Below are 14,027 nucleotides of genomic sequence, written 5' to 3'. Positions count from 1 at the left end.
TTATCAGAGGGTAGTTAGTTTGAGTAACTTATTGTTAATTCATGGCCATATACTTGATGCCAATTTTCTCAAGGTACCTTACGCCAGTAGTAAATTAGTGGGGTTTTTTTGCATTATATAGAAAAATTGGACTAAGACTTTTTGCTTTTCCTCAATTTTAGTGCTGTATTTCTTTTCTCTTCCCATACTTCCTACATCCAGAGATCTTTCTATTCCATTCTTAAACATAGACAGTAGCTTGGCCAGTTTGGCCTTTGAGTTACAGAATTCCACGGGTTCACCGCCTTCTCCATCCGTATTTCTGGATGGGTGAATAATGTATCATTGAAGTTCACTGCAGCAAGGAAAATGCTGGAGCCTATTATAAAGTATGAGATAATAGGACACTTATGAAATATCAAAGGGATTAGGCAAAATATGGATTTGTCAATATGGTCAATAAGGGTTAGTGTGGAACATTAGGTCACATGGGACTGATAATATGGTGACATGCAATGAAAATTAGTTTGCAGAGGAAACAGAGCAGGAATATATGGGTGTTTTTCAGAGATAGCAGGCAGTAATGAGAAGGCTAATTTAGTGATCAGTTCTAATATTCCCAACCATTCACAAAATATAATATTGATTTGGAGGACAGAATTAAATACAACTTCTTGCTCTTTGCTGATGACATAAAATTAGGTGGGATTGTGAGTTGTAGGGAGGATATAAAGAGACTTCAAAATGATTTAAACAAATGAAGTAAGAAGTCAGATAAATGGCAAATGCAATATGTTTGATCCATACATTACATCGTGGAAATGGAGCCCTTGGCCACATCAACCATAAACCACTCAACGTGCATGAACCAGAAGTTGTCTATCTTAGTAGGACAACACAAGGACAGAGAATGATTTAAATGACAATAGATTGGAGAATGTTGATGTGTAAGAGGGATCTGGCATCCTTGTACATCAAACAGTAAAAGTAAGTTTGTGGATAAGAAGTCAAATGGCGGGAGGAGAAGAGGGCAGCGCGCGCAGCTCTCCTGTGAAATGATATTGAATTTATTAAATAGGGGCTGTGGACAATTCTGATTTGATAGAGACAGACGTGAAAGCACAGAGGAACATTTAGAGAAATTTCTGAAATGCTGGTTCGCTGCCGCTGTTACTGCGCGATCGAGAATCTTCCGGAGGGAAGGCCCCAAAATCCCTGGCTTTGCCTGCTGCTGGCGACCGAGGCTGAGGTTGAAGTGTTCGGATAGAGATGGTGCTCGGTACTCGGCGTCGGAGAGCTGATCAAAGCTCGAAGTTTTCGGACAACTCAGAGTCAGACTGTGGTTGGGCACGGTAGGGAGAGTTTTCTTCCTTCTCCTGTCTGCGTGAGATGTGGGACATTCGAGAGACTTCGAACTTTTTACTGTGCCATGGCCTGTTCTTCATCAAGTTATGGTATTGTTGCACTGTTGTAACTATATGTTATAATTATGTGGTTTTTGTTAGTTTTTCAGTCTTGGTCTGTCTTGTGTTTCTGTGATATCATACCGGAGGAATATTCCTATCATTTCTTAATGGATGCATTACTAAATGACAATAAAAGAGGACTGTGTGACCTCATAATCTAATCATAAAAAATGGTCTGTTGTATGAACCAAGAATGTCACACGGCTACTAATAGAGTGTAGCAGGGTCATGAGTAATACACTAGGATTTTTTTTCTGTGGAATTCTCCATTTCCACAGGAAATGGCAAAGCCCTGGAATGTGCTGAAGAACAGAGAAACTTAGGGATACGGTGACACAGGTAGACAAAGTGGTGAAGATTCTGTATGGCATGCTTGCTTCCATTTGCTGGGTCAAGAATGTAAGAGTACGAGACTTGGGACATCACATTACAGCTAAACAACCTGTTGGTGAGACTACACTTCAAAGTTCTAAGTAAATTTGTTATCAAAGTGCATATACATCATAATGTATACTATGCTTGAGATTTTAATTTCTTGCAGGTGTTCACAAAACAAAGAAATACAATAGAATCAATGAAAACCTACATACAAACAAAGACTGACAAACAACAAATGTACAAGTGCAAAAAGAAAAAATATAACAAATAAATGATACTAAGAACATGAGTTGCAGAGTTGGTTTTTAGACCCAGAAATGATATGCTATCAAAACAGGGTAATGTTTAGGGAACTTGAAGGTGGCACTAGTCTCGTACATTTGCTGTCCTTGTAGTTCTGACGACTAAATACGGAGGCTTTGGGGGATCCTATAGTACATTGATAAATTGCTCACAATTGATTTACTACAGCAGTGACAGAGGAAATGAATATTTAGGATGGAGAGTTTGGTGTCGGTCAAGTGCCCTGTTTTTCTCTGGATATTGTTGAGGCCACTTGCACGTGAGCATGTAAAAAGTATTTCATCACACTCTTATCATGCTCTGTAGATGGCGGAAAGGCTCTGGAACCCTGTAGGTGAGTCACACTACAGGATATCCAGTTTCTGACTTTTTCTTTTAAATCAGGTTATTTAGATGTCTGGTCCATTTTAGATTCTTGTTAATGATATCAATTATTTGCAGTTTCCAGAGTGTTGATGGTCGGGTCTCACTATTAATAAAAAATTATATAAAGGGATATTGGTTAGTTGGTTACTTGTGTAGGGCAAATATTATTTGCTACTTATCAGCCCAAGCAGCAATGAGGATGACATCACAGGAAATAAGCATTGAAGGAATTGCACAGTACTCCTGTATCTAATAAATGCTAACAAGAAAGCAGGAGATTGCTTTAACTGGTTTATTCATATTGCAGCGAGAGAGAGAGAGAGAGAGCGCAATGCGCATGCGTAGACAACAGCACATGTGCAGACAATAGATCAATACATAGTGCTAAGGGGAGGTGGGATCATTGCTCGAAAAAAAATAGATCCATGCATTACACTACCTCCCCCTTTAGATTAATGCAACATAAAACTGTATATGTACAAACATTCAATTTCCCTTTCATAAACCCATATTCCAAATAAATATGTTTTCACAATAACAGTTCATTACTAACTTCACAGTTCAAAAGGTGCATTCTTTTGGGTGGTGCTCTGTTTCTTTTAGGATAGCAGCTCTGGACCTGTGGATTGGCATCAGGTTTGGCAGGTGTCTTGTCAACGATAGCATCCTCATCATGCCTCTGGACCTGTAGAGTAGCATCAGGTTTAGTAGGTATCTTGTCTAAGACAATGTTCTCGGTTTCCTGTGCCATGTTGCTGTCAGTGACATCATCACTGAGAGATACCGGTGCTTGTAATGTGTCTGTCCAACATCTCCTGTGTACATCAGTGGTCCAGTTCTTGTAGCTATCCTACCGGGTGTCCATTTGTCGTCTTGGTAATCACACCCTAGGGCTTCTTGTCCAATCCTGAAGCTCCTTGCTGCTTCACTTGGCAACTGGCTGAACTGTTTATTCTGCACTTCCCTCTGTAGATCTGGTTTCAGGAAGTCTATGTGAGACCTCGGATTCCTGCTCATGAACAGCATTGCTGTTGTTTGATTTGATACATTTGTTCAGATACACATAAAGGAAATTGTCCACCTTGTGCTGTAGAGAAATGTCCTCCTCGTCCATCGCTTTAATCATGAATGTTTGGATAAACCTTCCAGCTAACCCATTCATTGCTGGGTGGTGAGGAGCCAACTTGAAATGTCTGATGCCATTGTTCTTCATGAACAGTCAGAATTCTTCTGATGTGTAGTGGTCCGTGGTCACTCACAATTTGTTCAGGAAAGCCGTTTCTGGTGAAGATGGTCCTCAGATTGGAGATAGTCTTTGCTGACGTGGTTGATTTCATTGGTATAATTTCCAGCCACTTCGAATGAACATCCACAGCAATCAGAAACATAGAATCCATGAATGGCCCAGCAAGGTCAATATGTACTCTTTGCCATGGTGATGACGGCCCACGGGTGTAACAGTGCCTGTGGGGGTGCATTTTGAACTTTTTAGCATCCTGAACAGCTTTTGGCCAAGTGTTTATCTATTCCCTTCTCAAACACCTTCTGATTAGCATTAAGCAGCTGTGACAGCCTCTGGTTAGTGCTACCATTTGGACTGCAGTTACTTGTTGATGTCATACTGAGAGCTTTGATTGAGTGCCAGTCTAGTTGTATTTTGCTCAACCATTCACGTCCGAAAAGTGCGTCTTTTCAATTCATAAAGCTCTAAATGTTGTGTTTGGCCTCCATATGTCACCTTTACTTTCAGCTTGCCTTTGGGAGACACTTCTTCTCCTGTATAGGTCTTTAGCATAACTGAGGTCTCTAATGGTATCTTAGAAAACAGTCTGTTGTAGTCAGCCTCTGGAATTCTAGACAAAGCTGACCCTGTATCCAAAACACAAAGTAATCTGTAGATGCTGTGGTCAAAGCACCATGGAAGCTGCCTGATCTTCTGAGTTCCTCCAGCATGTTGTGACCCTGTATCCAGCTCCATTTTCAGTTTTACACCAGTCACATCTATTGTGATCTAGATGATTTTGTGTTCTGCTTCAGTTGTACTATGCAGTTCTGGGCATGACAGTTCACCTTTGTCAGACTCTGTTGTCTGATTCTGTTTTACATTCAGTAACTTTATGCATTTGCTTAGTTTTGTGTTTGAGACTTTTCACTCAATTGTGCTTAATGTCTGCTTTGCACACTCTCTCTATGTGACCTTGTTTGTGACATTTTCTGCAGACTTTTTCTTTGAACCACCAGTCATTTGTATCATGGGAGAATTTGCCACATCAATAACACCTTTGGCTTTTTACACCATTCAGGGACATTTTGTGTATTTCACATTCTGTAATTTAGCTGCATCCTTTGTTGCAGTCTCTAATGATATTGCAATGGTCAGTGCTTGTTCCAGTAACTTCATTTGAGTGTTTTGACTATGCATGCCACATTCAAGCCCATCCCTTAATGCATCAGAAAGTCATGGTACTGAGAAACTTTGCACAATTTTGCAATATATTCAGAAAGGCTTTCAGCTTTTGACTGGTTCCTTTTAGTCAAGCATCATGAACAAAGCGATGAGCTTAGAGCCTTGATCAGTACTTAGAGCTATGATGTTGTGGCCATTACAGAGACTTGGATGGCTCAGGGGCAGGAAGGTTACTTAGAGTGCCAGGCTTTAGATGTTTCAGAAAGGACAGGGTGAGGGGGAGGCAAGAGAGGTGGGGGTGTGGCACTGCTGATCAGAGATAGTGTCACGGCTGCAGAAAAGGAAGAAGTCTTAGAGGGATAGTTTACTGAGTCTCTGTGGGTGGGAGTTAGAAACAGGAAGGGGTCAATAACTTCACTGGGCGTTTTTTATAGACTACCCAATAGTATCAGGGACATCAAGAAGCAGATAGGGAGACAGATTCTGGAAAGGTGTAATAATAACAGGGTTGTCATGGTGGGAGATCTTAATTTCCGAAATATTGACTGGCATCTCCCTAGAGCAAAGTGTTTAGATGGGGTGGAGTTAAGTTAGGTGTGTTCAGGAAGGTTTCCTGATACAATATGTAGATAAGCCTACAAAAGGGGAGGCTGTACTTGATCTGGTATTGGTCAGGTGTCAGATCTGTCAGTGGGAGAGCATTTTGGAGATAGTGATCACAATTCTATCTTCTTTACCATAGCATTGGAGAGGGATTTAAACAGACAAGTTAGGAAAGTGTTTAATTGGAGTAAGGGGAAATATGAAGCTATCAGGCAGGAGCTTGGAAGAATAAATTGGGAACAAATGTTCTCAGGGAAATGTATGGCAAAATGTGGCAAATGTTCAGGGGATATTTTGCATGGCGTTCTGCATAGGTACGTTCCAATGAGACGGGAAGGATGGTAGGGTACAGGAACGGTGGTGTACAAAGGCTGTTGAAAATCTAGCAAGAAGAAAAGAACAGCTTCAGAAAACTAGGTAATGATAGAGATCTAGAAGATTATAAGGCAGGAAGGAGCTTAAGAATGAAATTAGGAGGTTCTGGGACCCCTACTCTTCGTGATTTTTATGTAGCCCCCCAGTAAGCCTCAGGCTTGCTCAACTCGCTTTCGTCGAGGGGGAGCAGCCTTCAGCCCCGCCAAACTGGGTAATCAAGTTTGTGTAGATGCTGTGTGATTACCCCACCACGCCAAATAACAGACAGTACACCATATGTGATTAAATGATTACACTTTATAACTCTTACTTTGACTATGTAGATAGTAAAGGAACAAAATAAGAACTGTTTAACTGTTTTAAAAAAAAAAAGAAAAAGGCACCATTATTATTAACCAGTTCGTGCACACATTGTTGGAGCTCTTACAGAACCAGGTCCCCCTTCCTCCAGTCGATGCCCTCCGAACTCTGCCGACCCATGAATGAGACCACCCTCGGTGGTCGACCAAATGCTCTACTCGAGTCTGTCCTCGTCTCCTCTCCTCGCCGAAGACCCTGGGCCTCGGACTCCCTCTCGGGGTCCGATCCTTCGTCCAGCTTACGGCATCGCGTCTCCTCTCTCTGTCCCCATCCACCTTCTGCCTGAAGCCCACGAAAACAATAGCTTACAGACACACAAGAAAGAATAACATCTATCCCAATTGGTTAGCAAATGAATACAATTCTCGTTATCAGTAATTATAACCCTAACAAGCTGCTACCATTAACTCAGCAGTTAACATTACAGAGAAGCCATTTTATTTTTAACATAACAAAGAAGCCATTTTATTAGCCTTAGCAATAACATAAAAGAAGAAACCCCTCACATTTATAAATGACATGGATGAGGAAGTGGAGAGATGGGTTAGTAAATTTGCTGATGACACAAAGGTTGGGGGTGTTGTGGATAGTGTGGAGGGCTGTCAGAGATTACAGCGGGACATCGATAGGATGCAAAACTGGGATGAGAAGTGGCAGATGGAGTTCAATCCAGGTAAGTGTGAGGTGGTTCATTTTGGTAGGTCCAATATGCTGGCAGAATATAGCATTAATGGTAAGACTCTTGGGATGGCAGAATATAATATTAATGGTAAGACTCTTGGCAGTGTGGAGGATCAGAGTGATCTTGGGGTCCGAGTCCATGGGACACTCAAAGCTGCTGCACAGGTTGACTCTGTGGTTAAGAAGGCATACGGTGCATTGGCCTTCATCAACCATGGGATTGAGTTTAATGGCCTAGAGGTAATGTTACAGCTGTATAGGACCCTGGTCACACCCCACTTGGAGTAGTGTGCTCAGTTCTGGTCGTCTCACTACAGGAAGAATGTGGAGTCTATAGAAAGGGTGCAGAGGAGATTTATAAGGATGTTGCCTGGATTGGAAAGCATGCCTTATGAGAATAGGTTGAGTGAAGTCGGCCTTTTCTCCTTAGAGCGACAGAGTGTGAGAGCTGACCTGAGAGAGGTGTATAAGATGATGAGAGGCATTGATCGTATGGATAGTCAGAGGCTTTTTCCCAGGGCTGTAATGGCTAACTCAAGAGGGTACAGTTTTAATGTGCATGGAAGTAGGTACAGAGGAGATGTCAGGAGTAAGTTTTTTACGCAGAGAGTGGTGAGGGTATGGAATGGGCTGCTGGCAACGGTGGTGAAGGCGGATATGATCGGGTCTTTTAAGAGACTCCTGGATAGGTACATGGAGCTTAGAAAAATAGAGGGCTGTGGTTAACCCTAGGTAATTTCTAAAGCAAGTACGTGTTTGGCACAGCATTGTGGGCCAAAGGGCCTGTATTGTGCTGTAGGTTTTCTATGTTTCATAACATCTAAATCTCTCAGCTATCGCCAGCGGGTTAAGGCTCAATTTGTAAAATTGTACCAATTTCATCGAACATCTTGCTTACTGGCTTTTCAGAGGTTACTAGGTTGTGTAAAAGATTGTATGTCCTTGCACCCATTAAGAATCGCTTGATTCTGGCATGGTCCTGGAGGACTGTAAAATTGCAAATATCTCTCCACTCTTTAAGAAGGGAGGAAGACAAAAGAGAGGAAATTATAGGTCAGTTAGCCCTCACCTCAGTGGTTGGGAAAGTGTTGAAGTCTATTCTTAAGGACGAGGTTTTGGATACTTCGAAACTAAAGATGAAATAAGTTAAAATCAGCATGGTTTTTCTGAAGGGAAATCTTGCCTGATAAATCAGTCGAAATTCTTCAGGGATGTGACAAGTTAGGTGGACAAAGGAGAGACAGTGGATGTCATTTACTTAGATTTCAGAAGGCATTTGATAAGGTACCTCACCTGAGGCTGCTTAACAAAATAAAATCCTATGGTGTTACAGGAAATATACTGGCATGGATAGAGGATGGCTGACAGGCAGGAAGCAGCAAGTGGGAATAAAAGGGGCCTTTTCTGGTTGGCTGCCAGTGACTAGTGGTGTTCCTCAGGGGTCAGGGTTGAGACAACTGCTTTTCATATTGTTTGTCAATGATTTAGATAACTTTGTGCCAAAATTTGAGGATGATACGAAGGTGGGTGGAGGGTTCAGTGGTGCTGAGGAAGCAATGTGATTGCAGCAGAACAGACAAATCGGAAGAATGGGCAAAAAGGTGGCAGATGGAATACAGTGTTGGGAATTGTATGATAATGCATTTCGGTAAAAGGAACATTAGTGCAGACTATTGTCCAAATGGAGAGAAAATTCAAACATCAGAGGTGCCAAGGGACTTAGGAGTTCTCGTGTAAGATTCCCAGAAGGTTAATTCACAGGATGAGTCTGTGGTAAAGAATGCAAATGAAATGTTGGCATTTATTACAAGGGGGAATAGAATATAAAAGCAAGGAGATAATGCTGAGGCCTTATAAGACACTTGTCAGGCCGGACTTGGAGCATTATCAGCAGTTTTGGGTCCCTTATCTCAGAAAGGATGTATTATCATTGGAGAGAGTCCAGAGGAGGTTCACGGGGCTGATTCCAGCAATGAAGGGGTTAATACATGAGCATTTGGCAGCTTTGGGTGTATACTCACTGGAATTTAGAAGAATGCGTGGGGATTTCATTGAAACCTACCAAATATTGAAAGGACTAGATAAGGTGGATGCGGAGAGGATGTTCCCTCCGGTGGGGATATCCAGAACTAGAGGGCACAGCCTCAAAATTGAGGAGTGACCTTTCAGAACAGAGGTAAGGAGGAATTTTTTAGCCAGAGAGTGGTGAATCTGTGGAATGCTCTGCCACAGACTGCAGTGGAGGCCAAGACTATGGGTATATTTAAAGTGGAAGTTGATAGATTCGTGATTGGTCAGGGGATATGGTGAAATGGCAGGTGTATGGGGTTGAATGGGATGAAGTGGTGGAGTGGTCTCAGTGGGCTGAATGGCCCAGTTCTGGTCCTATGTCTTATGGTTTTTTTAGCTAAGAAGTGAAGGGGCTTTCATTTGCTGCTCCATGTTGTTCGTGTTACAATACAACCCTCTTAATATACAACTTACAGCCTTCATTAGTGCTCTCAAATTCATCAATTTTCCCAAATGAAGCCATCAGCATGTTATTTTTATTTTAAATTCAGCGCATCTTTCACGGTTACTCACAGGTCCTTCGGCTTTCTCGTGCTGTTTAACCATCGCTGTTTTGTCCCGTAACTGTCAGTGCAGTTCGTGATATTCTCTGACATTCAGGTTTGTCCTTGTCACCAATTTGTTGTGTCTGTGCACAAATGCATATGATTTTTATAAAGCATGCACGCAGGAGATGGCTTTAACAGGTATATTCACATTGCAGTGTGAGAGAGAGAGAAAAAAAAGACCAATATGCACACATATACAACAATGCATGCATAGACAACAGGTCACTACATAGTGCTGGGGGAAGGGGGAGTCATTGCTCTAAAATAAATTGGTCCATACATTGCAACCTCCATCTTAGGAAATGGGCAATGCATGTTGTTTTTGCCAGCGATACCACTTTTGAGTAATACGAAAATAAAATATGGAGCAAACAAAAGCCTCTCTGGATCTGCTGTCAGAGTCAATCCAACTGTCTGGAGGTTCTCTCAAGGACAAAGTTCCAAAGATTTTGAACTCGTCAAGGTTGTAAATATTAAACTGAGAAGTTTCTCTGACAACACCAGTCATTTCCAATTAATTTTTAAGGACCTATGACAGGATCCTGAAGCAGCAGGACTGTTCTATTTACCTTCAGTTGGACCTCAACAATGTGGAAAGCCTTCAATTCTGTCTGCTTAAGAAAGGACCAGCAATATCACTCAAGCCTGGACAAAACAAGTGATCCTTTGAGGAACGTAATATTACCAGGCATGTGATGTGGAGCAAAGGCGAGAAAAGGGCACACTTGCTAAATATTCTTTCTTTCTGATTTTATTTTTGTCTCTGGAAGGGAGTACAGTATGTACTGGTATTTCATATTCAAGAGAGCAGGTGAATATATTTGCTACCTCATTTATTGGGAGGTTATGGTAACATGGCAATAAATACTAATTCATTGAAATCATGTAGTTAAGAAAGTATTAAGAATACTTCCATGCACTTGTCATGGTTGATCTTACATTTGGGAAACCTTTTCAAGGCAATGTATATCACTTGGTTATGCCAAACAAATATCACGCTTGGGAAAAATAATGTCCAAGTTCATTGGTCAAGGGGAGCAGAATTGAAAATACACGTGGACTAAGATGTTAGCTGTCCTGTGCTGTCACCAGTGGGATCATCAGTTAATCTGCCACCTGTCTTCAGGAGTTTCGGCCGGCTTATGGTCAAGACTCCCTCAAGGTGGTGGGCCAGCAGTGCTAAAGCACCACCTCCCACTGGTGAGCTTAAAAACTTGGCATCTGCCTCTATCAGAGTTGTTGGTCACTTCCATCCAACAGATAGTCTGCTCTTCAGGTGTCTATGCAACTACTGAAGGGTTTGCAAGATATGTATACACTGTCTGACTATCTGCCCCTCTGGACATACTTGGTCCACACCCATGCTGATCCTTTCTCTGCTGCCTCAGCTACAGCCCTGCTGGTTGACTTGATCTCTCTTCCAGTGAAGCCAAGGTCACGCAGCCACTTCTGGAAAGTGAACGCAATAAACCCACGGCAGCCTACTTCGAATGGATAGCATGAGACCTTCCACCCTCTGTCTCTGCACTCTGATCTTAATTCTGCATATTTGGTTAACTTGCACTCATGGGCTTCATCGATGTTGTCTTCCCAGGGGACTGTGAGTTCACCAATAACCACTTCTCTACTGGTGTCAGACCATACAATTATATCTGGACACAATGTTGTGAAAGCTATTTGCTCCGGGAAACTGCCTTTCCCGTCCAGGTCGGCCTTGACACACCAATCATTGGCTGAAGAAAGTATGCTTGATCGTGAGCCTGCGCTGTACACCCTTGACTTGGAACCTTCTTTCACAAATGATATGCGATGTTCTGTGCAGCATGGGGCATGAGATAAGTTGTGCTGCAGTACTCTCTGCTCAAACGCTTCTGTTACAACTTTGAGAACGTTGTTATGTCTCCAAGTGTACATGCCGCTGGAAAGATTGACTCTGCATGCACTCAAAATATATTGAAGTGTTCCCTTCTCGCCACAAGCAGCACATCTGTCTGTCTTATCTTCATACCAGGTGCTGAGGTTGGCAGGTGTTGGGAGCAGATCGTACGTTGCTCTGCATAGAAAAGAAATGCGGAGCGGTTCCATCTGCCACAGAACATTCCAAGATAGATGTCGTCGTTCAACACTTTCCCACCGGGTCCAAGCCCCTTGTCTCTAAAAGAACAACATTGCATGACTGGGAGGTGATAGGTAGAAAAGGTTAAAGGGCTGAAGAAGAGGGAATCTGATGGGAGAGGAAAGTGGACAATGGGAGAAAGGGAAAGAGGAAGAGCACCAGGAGGAGGTGATTGGCAGGTGAGGAGAAGAGTCAGTGGTAAGAGGGGAGTCAGAGTGGAGAATGAAAGGAAGAAGGGGAAAAATTATAAGAAGTTAGAGAAATTGATGTACATGCCATCAGTTGGAGGCTACCCAAATGGAATATGAAGTGCTTCCCCACCAACCAGAGTAGCTTCATCATGGTAGCAGAGGAGGCCATCGACTGGCATGTTGGAATGGCAGTGGGGATTGGAATTAAAGTGGTTGGCCACTGGGAAATATATTTATTTATTTCTTTTATGCTTAACTTACTGTTGTGACTGTTAATGCCCTGAATGCATGTCCATTCTGCTCCTGGTTCAGACTGAGTTGTATTGCACATCAGATAATATCTAAACTAATATTTAACATTTCATTCAAAGTTCAAAGTACATTTATTATACTATATATAACCTTGAGATTCATCTCTGTACAGGCAGCCAAAAAACAAAGAAACCCAATAGAACCCATTTTTACAAAAGTCCATCAAGCACCCAATGTTAAAAAAAAAACAAACATTCAAACAATAAAAAGTAAGTAAATAATATTTAGAACTCCATTTGCTATTCTCTTTCATGAAAAGTGAGTCAATAGCCAATCATCGCTGTATCTGATCCAGGAGCCCATTTGTTGCAGGCCACAGCCTCAGTTCAGTGTGGAGTTGAGAAAACCTAGCCAGACAGTGAGCTGAACATTGGCCTGTCCCTCACCTCTGACTCTTTAAATCTGGCCTAGCACTTAAATAGGTCAAACCTCAAGTCATTCCTCATTCTCAGACCCGAACCCTGCCACTTCGATACCCTCTGGGACCCAGGACCGCCTCTTGATTTCACACGAATCTGACCTTTACCAATCTAGCCTGGCGCTTAAATCAGTCAAACATCAGCTAATTCCTTGCTCTCACTTTCGTACCCGAGCCCTTCCGCCTCAACTTTGCCCTACCTTGGATTTGCCGCTTTAAATGGGTTCCAAGCCCACTCCTGCAGTGGCCAAACATTGGCTCGTTCTTTGCTCTCAGGCCCAGGCCGCACTGCCTTGATTTGGCTGGTACACACCACTCCGCAACTGTCCTGCACCTTCGAGTCTTCAGTTCCCGCTACAGTTCCCACTGCATGCTCTGTAAGGCCTTTCTATTTGTGATGTATATCCTATCCTTATTTGTCCTCTCAGAATGAATCACCACAAGATTAAATTCCATTTGCTATTCTCATTCCTGTGACACTCCACTATGTATCTCAAGATTGTGTGCATTAGTGCTCTACAATTACCAATTAAGTTCTTGATAAACTTTCAAACAATACTACCATCCCCAACATATTCATCAAAATAGAGAGAAAGTTCTTTTAAACGAGAGGTTGCCAACTGTTTTTATGCCATGGACCCCTACCATCAATCAAGGAGTCCATTGACCCCAGGTTGAGAACCCCGGCCTTAAACTGTGCTGTTCATTTGTTGCCACCAAGTATTGATTCTACTTTAATATAAATGTTGGTGAGCTAGGTTTCAATAGTGGATCTGACTTTTATTTAAAACAAAATAACTACCCTTAATTCAGTGTGATGAGCAGTTTTACGGAAAATTTTGTTTTCTTGTTTCACAAATAAACACACACCTAAAAGCCTGCTGAAATAATCATTGGTAGTCAATAGTCATCACAGACATCCCACCCTGCAAAAACTCATTTCAGGGAGGTAGCACCATCAATTTGCGGGAGACTTCCGGGAAAGGTGGGATGTCTGCAATAGAGTAGCTCCTTAGCAGCTAACCAGCTAGTTTAAATAACGTTAGCTATGCTAATGAATGAATGACACCTGTTAAACTCACCTCAACACGTCTTTTACAGTCTTAACCCACCATGGGCAATAGAAAAGTCACTGTTGCAAACAGTGCAGTGAGCAACGCTGTCATTATTTTGACCCCTATTAGGTAGGGGTACACTTCAGGGTAGTCTGGGGTGACGTACGTTTTATATTTTTTTTGGAACACTCTGCCATGGCGCTCTCTCTCTCTCTCGTCACTCACGCGCTCTCGCTTGCTTGCTCTCGCTCTCTCTCACGCACGCTCTCTCTCTCGTGGTCGCTCTCGCGCTCTCTCTTGCTTTCTCTCGCTCGCTCTCAAAAAATTTGATTTCCATGATATTGTATATAATTTGCGGGCATCAGGGAGCCACTATTAATATGTGGGAGACTCCCGGAA

General features: G+C 42.4%; 1 protein-coding gene across 3 annotated transcripts in view; it reads left to right on the top strand.

The window, feature by feature from the left end:
* The window catches only part of sdccag8 (SHH signaling and ciliogenesis regulator sdccag8), a 409,652-nt gene that overhangs the window by 113,381 nt on the left and 282,244 nt on the right, over positions 1-14,027 (top strand). The gene's annotated exons all lie outside the window — the stretch shown is intronic.

Source organism: Mobula birostris, chromosome 8 (assembly GCF_030028105.1).
Source record: "Mobula birostris isolate sMobBir1 chromosome 8, sMobBir1.hap1, whole genome shotgun sequence".
Lineage (NCBI taxonomy): Eukaryota > Metazoa > Chordata > Chondrichthyes > Myliobatiformes > Myliobatidae > Mobula > Mobula birostris.
Note: the sequence above shows the minus strand (reverse complement) of the source record. Positions and strands in the feature narration are given on the sequence as shown.